General features: G+C 42.2%; 1 long non-coding RNA gene across 3 annotated transcripts; it reads right to left on the reverse strand.

The window, feature by feature from the left end:
- Positions 1-245: 245 nt before the first annotated feature.
- On the reverse strand, positions 246-3,933 carry LOC149499804 (uncharacterized). 3 transcript variants are annotated; one of them, XR_016325481.1, is made up of 3 exons: positions 2,958-3,933; positions 2,816-2,842; positions 246-2,211 (listed from the first exon to the last, which is right to left on the reverse strand). It is a non-coding gene; the product is annotated as an uncharacterized LOC149499804 (long non-coding RNA). The 3 variants fall into 3 exon arrangements; XR_016325480.1 differs by having other exon boundaries at positions 2,816-3,933; XR_016325479.1 differs by having other exon boundaries at positions 2,628-3,933.
- Positions 3,934-6,078: the final 2,145 nt, after the last annotated feature.

The following is a 6,078-nucleotide window of genomic DNA, read 5'->3' on the forward strand; positions in this document are numbered from 1 at the left end:
TGTTGTTTACTGATGATAGGATCTCTTGTGAGGCTCCCTGCCTATTTCTACCGCCCTGATTACATTAGTAATGCAGTAATGCATTCCTGTTGTATTCCAAAACTGCCACTTAGAATTCCCACCTTAAAGTGTGGGTAATGAATTAAGTTGATACCTATGGATTGAATAATTAATATTTAAAATATATATATGTAAGCTTGAGGGTAGATATTATCTTGTTGAACACCAAGTAAAACGAAGTCACCTTTGGTTTCTGATTTAATCAACAATATGTTAACTTGACAATTCACTTTAACACTTGTCCAACTTTAACCAGTACGTACAACAGTCACTGAATCACACAACGTAACAACGATATAGTAAGTGCACCGGGCAAACGCAGTCGAACGAATGTTCATTTCAAGGCACGTTCCGCCTTTTTATACTAGCCGGCGCAGCTGGCTTATGAGTCACTTCTGTTGCAGCTGTTGTTTACGAGTGGAACGACACGGCCGGCGCGCCTCGCTTGTGTGAGTCACTCCTATTGCACGTGCTGTATAACATAAATATCGTTAACGCCGTCACGGCCATACTGACGTGCGCTCGTCCTCGTGCGCGCATTCTTATGGTATGTCTGTGAACAACAAACGTGTTCGTTCATCCTGACATTAACGGATGCAACTTAAAACGTGGTCTATGATATTAACAATCTAGTACGGTTCGGTTCGCATAATTCTTCAGAAAATCCTATACTGGCTATAAATAACCTTCAGACTGCTTACATACCTGGGCCAGTTCATTTAAAACTCTTCAGGTATGTAAGTATGTCCCTTTTAACTTAGACCGGAATTGTTATCCCTTCAGTTTTTCGAACTGGACCGGATAATGCTAGACCGAATCGCAATCCCTGTAGCTAATTGTTGTGGCTAATCTGGATGAAAATCCCTATAGCCAAGCCATTGGACCGGACAGACCCTTCAATGACTTCACATCTTTTTTTTTTTTTTTTTTTTTTCCTCTTCTTTTTTTTTTTGCTAGTCCGGATTAACATCTCTCTAGCCACATACAATTCTCTTTTTTTTTTTTTTTTTAATCTGCGTGTACGGTAGCGTTTGTTAAAACATTTCTTAAACCAGAACATTTATACGGAATTTCTTCAGAAATAGTGCGAGACCGACCATCGTTTTCTACATTTCCAACACCTGCACCTGAGGTGCCTGAGCTTACAGACATTGTATCACTACCCACAGACTATGTTTGCTGTATCGCTATTTGCGGACAAAAATGTCGCTTCTATTGTCAGTGATAGAGTCGTCATCATTAAGATCAGTTTCACGAACAAGATTAATTAACCCATCTGTGTACGCCGTCACGTCATCGTCACTATAATTTTCAGAAATTTCTAGTAGGCCTGACGGGCCTCGAGGTACTTCGCGTAAGTTTTCATGGGGAACTTTGTACGCTAGAACCATTTACATATCTCAACTTATACCTATCGTTTTCCAAAACTGCAGATGATTGAAAGATTACTGGTGGCCCGGAGGCCTTTCCTGCTTCACCAGGACGGGTGGGCGAGCAAAGGCTCAGCCAAGAGGGGTGGGATTTGCTAACAACTGCCCGAGCGCCTCCGCAGGAGACCTAACAACTCAAGAGCAATTGCTTCGCGAATGAATCTACTACCGGATCGGAATCGCGACCCACTGAGAAGATCCGGCGAGAAACTCAGTGGGCTGATGCATGGGTTAGGTTGCACGTCGACCTCTTTGTCGAGTTCGACGAGTACGATTACTGGGGTTCCTCAGCCTGCTCCTAGTGTTAGAGCTGAAGGTATCTAATGCAAGAGTTATTGGATCTGATGGATCCGTAAGGACGTGTCTAGGGTGACTACGGTGATTTGTTCATGAAACCGCTTACCATTGAATAAATTACTATGGCTTTGTTTTATAAGACTACAGTCTGACCCTGAATGGAACATAAAGGGGGAGCCAAAACCACTTATCTGTAACACACTGAAGCTCTGGAACACACGTTGACGTCTCTGGTTGGACCTGCCACAGCACCTGGAGCAGTGTCGTTTTTCTTCTTGTAGCGCATGGAACACCCAGAAGCTACATGGCTCGCATCACCGCACACGTAACAGCCGACTTGCAGGCGAGAGCCGGGCGCCCACGGATGAGGAGGTTGTTCAGGTTTTGCAGGCTGTATTTTTGTGAGGCAAGTAGCAGCTCGAGCCTTAAGCGAATGTGTGAGAGTCAAAATTAAATCGACACCATCCAATACTTCAACTACTTTAAACGGCCCTTTAAACTTCGTATCTAATTTAGTTTGATTATGCTCTTCGTATTAATGTGTGGACGAGCTCACAGCCCACCTTGTGTTAAGTGGTTACTGGAACCCATAGACATCCACAGCGTAAACGCACCACACACCTTGAGATAGAAGTTCTAAGGTCTCAGTATAGTTACAACCGCTGCCCCACCCTTCAAACCGAAAAACACCACTGCTTCACGGCAGAAATAGGCAGGGTGATGGTACCCGTGCGGTCGATGGCACTATACGGAGCACCCGTCTGGTGCCACGTCCTTACCCACGAGAACGTCGCCGCGCTGCGACGCCGGCAGCGCGCGATCGCAGTTATTCAATGATACCTCACAGTCTCCTACGAGGCGGCGCGCCCTAGCGCAAGTGCAGCCGTAGCGCGGGGGCTCCAATATCGGCAGTCCGTGCTGGAGGCGTGGTCTCGTCGTTTGGCGGACCCGTCAGCCGGCCTCCGTACCGTCGAGGCGATCTGCCCGGTTCTCGCGGACTGGGTGGGCCGCGACCGCGGAAGTCTCACCTCCGGCTACACGATGTTACTCCCACACTGAGGAAGCCAACCGCGAACACATGTCAAGCACGCACAAGCACGCACTTCACCGGAAAAACCTGCATCCGCCAGCGGAACCCGAACACCGCCGCATCGCCAGACACGAACGCACCGGACGTCTTATCTTACAGGTCACGACGACTTCAGATGTGTCAATTTTTCTTCCCCACGGAAACTTGCTTGCTTTCTTGTTTGCTTGCTTGCTGGAGCCCGAAGTCATCGAACGTGTAGTGTTATTGGTATTGAATCGAGTAGATTCTAAAATTTCAGCGACAATTCACAGTCTCATGTCCTGGTTTACTGTACTAGTGCCATGTAACTCTAGCAGTAGTCATTGGCTTAAAAACGATTCGTGTCGGAACTACCCACTCGTCATGACAGATCCATTATTGCGATCGAAGTTTCACTTGAGATTTGCACTTGCCTTAATTTCTTGCAATAGCTTGTTACGTGTTGTATTTCCGTTAGTAAATGCCATGTGATGAAGTCGACAGTCAAACTGGGCAACATGAGCCAGAACGTAAGATGTGACGATTTCTTCGTGGCTCAGATCTTCCATCGAGGTAACAGAGACGTTATTACACGACTTACGTATGCTGCATTCACGCTCTTGTGGCGTACCACTACTAGTATTCTGATCTGCATCATGTTTTTTTTGCTGTACTTCGAACATGTTCAAACACGTCACGCCAGTGAGAGTAGAGTCCTGATCCCACTTCTGATGTAAGCTTGAGGGTAGATATTATCTTGTTGAACACCAAGTAAAACGAAGTCACCTTTGGTTTCTGATTTAATCAACAATATGTTAACTTGACAATTCACTTTAACACTTGTCCAACTTTAACCAGTACGTACAACAGTCACTGAATCACACAACGTAACAACGATATAGTAAGTGCACCGGGCAAACGCAGTCGAACGAATGTTCATTTCAAGGCACGTTCCGCCTTTTTATACTAGCCGGCGCAGCTGGCTTATGAGTCACTTCTGTTGCAGCTGTTGTTTACGAGTGGAACGACACGGCCGGCGCGCCTCGCTTGTGTGAGTCACTCCTATTGCACGTGCTGTATAACATAAATATCGTTAACGCCGTCATATATATAAACTCTATATATAAAAATTAATTGCTGTTCGTTAGTCTCGCTAAAACTCGAGAACGGCTGCACCGATTTGGTTAATTTTGGACTTGAATTATTTGAGGAAGTCCAGAGAAGGTTTAAAAGGTAGATAAATATGAAAATGTTCGGAATTAAATAAAAATAAAAAATTTGGTTTTCCTTTGATGTGTCCCCGTCGGTCTTTTATTTATCAATTGAGGCACTACGAAGTCTGCCGGGTGAGCTAGTATTTAAAAAAAGACATTCCCGCTGAGTTTCTTGCCAGTTCTTCTCAGGACGGAGGCTAGTTTTTGTGAATTGGCTGTAGTTCTTTTTGACGTTCAACAAGTATGTACTTTCATTTATGTAGAATAAAAATGTTTTGATTTGATTTGATTTAACTTTTAAACGATTTAACACCAGATGACTCGTGATCTCGTTTACACGTGTCTAAGCAAAGAAAAATAATAATCTATCAAATATCTTCCGCTCAGAACGAATCCGCCAACGAATAGCCGGCTTTATTCATCGTCTAAATAATTCCAGCCAATAAAAATCGTATCCGTCCTGTATGAGGACGCGACCGCTTCCAAATCGGCTAATTATATCCCCTACTCCGAGTATACACTTACATAGCGCTCATGTAAATAAAGTAAGCAATAAAATTTGCTAACAAAGAACGGGTGGCATCGACGTTGCATAACAACAGTGAAGTTATTGTTTTTTTTTTTTTTTTTTTTCATTTGTTTTATTAAACTTCAATTTGTACACACACACGTTATTGGTTACAGAACTTTTTATTGGAACGAAGTTCCTTATGGGACGATGCGGAGGGGTACCGTAATCGGAAAAAAACGTCCGTAACGTAAGATTTTTATTAATTATGTATAGTCTTAGTATGATGGCTATACAGTGTCTAATGTATAGTCTACGCGATGACGGTTATTATAATTATTCATATAAATAGCTGTTTCTTTGTATATTATTATTATATAGCTTTTACAAATCATTGCGAAAAAAATAATATTGATAACTTTGTAAAGTAGTTTTTATTTTTTATTTTTATCAATAAAAAAATAATGAAAAATGTATACCCGAATAATTAATTCATTTATACCTCGAATAGAACTTAAAAATAATATTTTTATAATAAGGGACTTCGTTCCTATCCGGTGTCCCACGACACCACACATCTTTTTTTACGATTGAGGGATTACTGGTGGCCCAGAGAACTTTCCAGCTTTACATGACATAAGGACATGACATGTAGGCGAGCAAGGGCTAACCCAGGAGGGGTGGGTTGGAGAACTTCTTGCTTGCTTGCCGATACGTTTGCCGCTAGGCATGCTGTGTGAAACTCTAAATTTGAGTTAACTTTCACGCGATCGAGAAGTAAAAAAACACGCACCAAGCACACTTACTGAATTGATAATATACTCGTGGGTGCCGTGTTTTTTTTTTGTTTTCTTAATAAAAATAAATTCACCTACCAGAACAGTTTCAACACTACGCTTGGTTGATTGCTGGAGAACTCTAGGTGCTTTTAGTGTCTTTAATTATCGGTCAATGTCCTCGATTATGATTTACTACCTATTTGCGGAATTGCGAGCTGATTAGAAACTTTGGCGAGAAATTCACTGGGCTGATGCTATGGATTAAGTATCAAATCGAACTCTTCGTCGAGTACCCAGAGCTATGGTTGCGTGTTATTTATTTATTGCTAAGACGGGTGGACGAGCTCACGGCCCAACTGCTGTTAAGTGGTTACCGGAGCCCATAGACATCTACAATGCAAATGCCGCCACTCACCTTGAGATATATGTTCGAGTGTCTTACTTTTAAATTTTAATTTTAAAGTTTCTAATCATTGTCTTAATTTAATATTAATTTAAAAAAAAATGTATAGTTGTCTTAATTTTAAAGTTTCTACCGCTATTAGTTCTATTAGAAGCGTCAAACAGTAGAATAGATCAGGTGGATAACTAGAAGGTTGCAAACTTTAACTATGAAAACAAGCCTAGTCCTAAATACGATATAACGTCAATTTCTCTTGCATTATGTCGAGACGTCATTTGTAACTTAATATTACGTCATTACCAAATTACTATTCGGTGAAATAATGGGCACTAGGCAATA

Source organism: Bombyx mandarina, chromosome 26 (genome assembly GCF_030267445.1).
Source record: "Bombyx mandarina strain Sakado chromosome 26, ASM3026744v2".
Taxonomy (NCBI): Eukaryota; Metazoa; Arthropoda; class Insecta; order Lepidoptera; family Bombycidae; genus Bombyx; species Bombyx mandarina.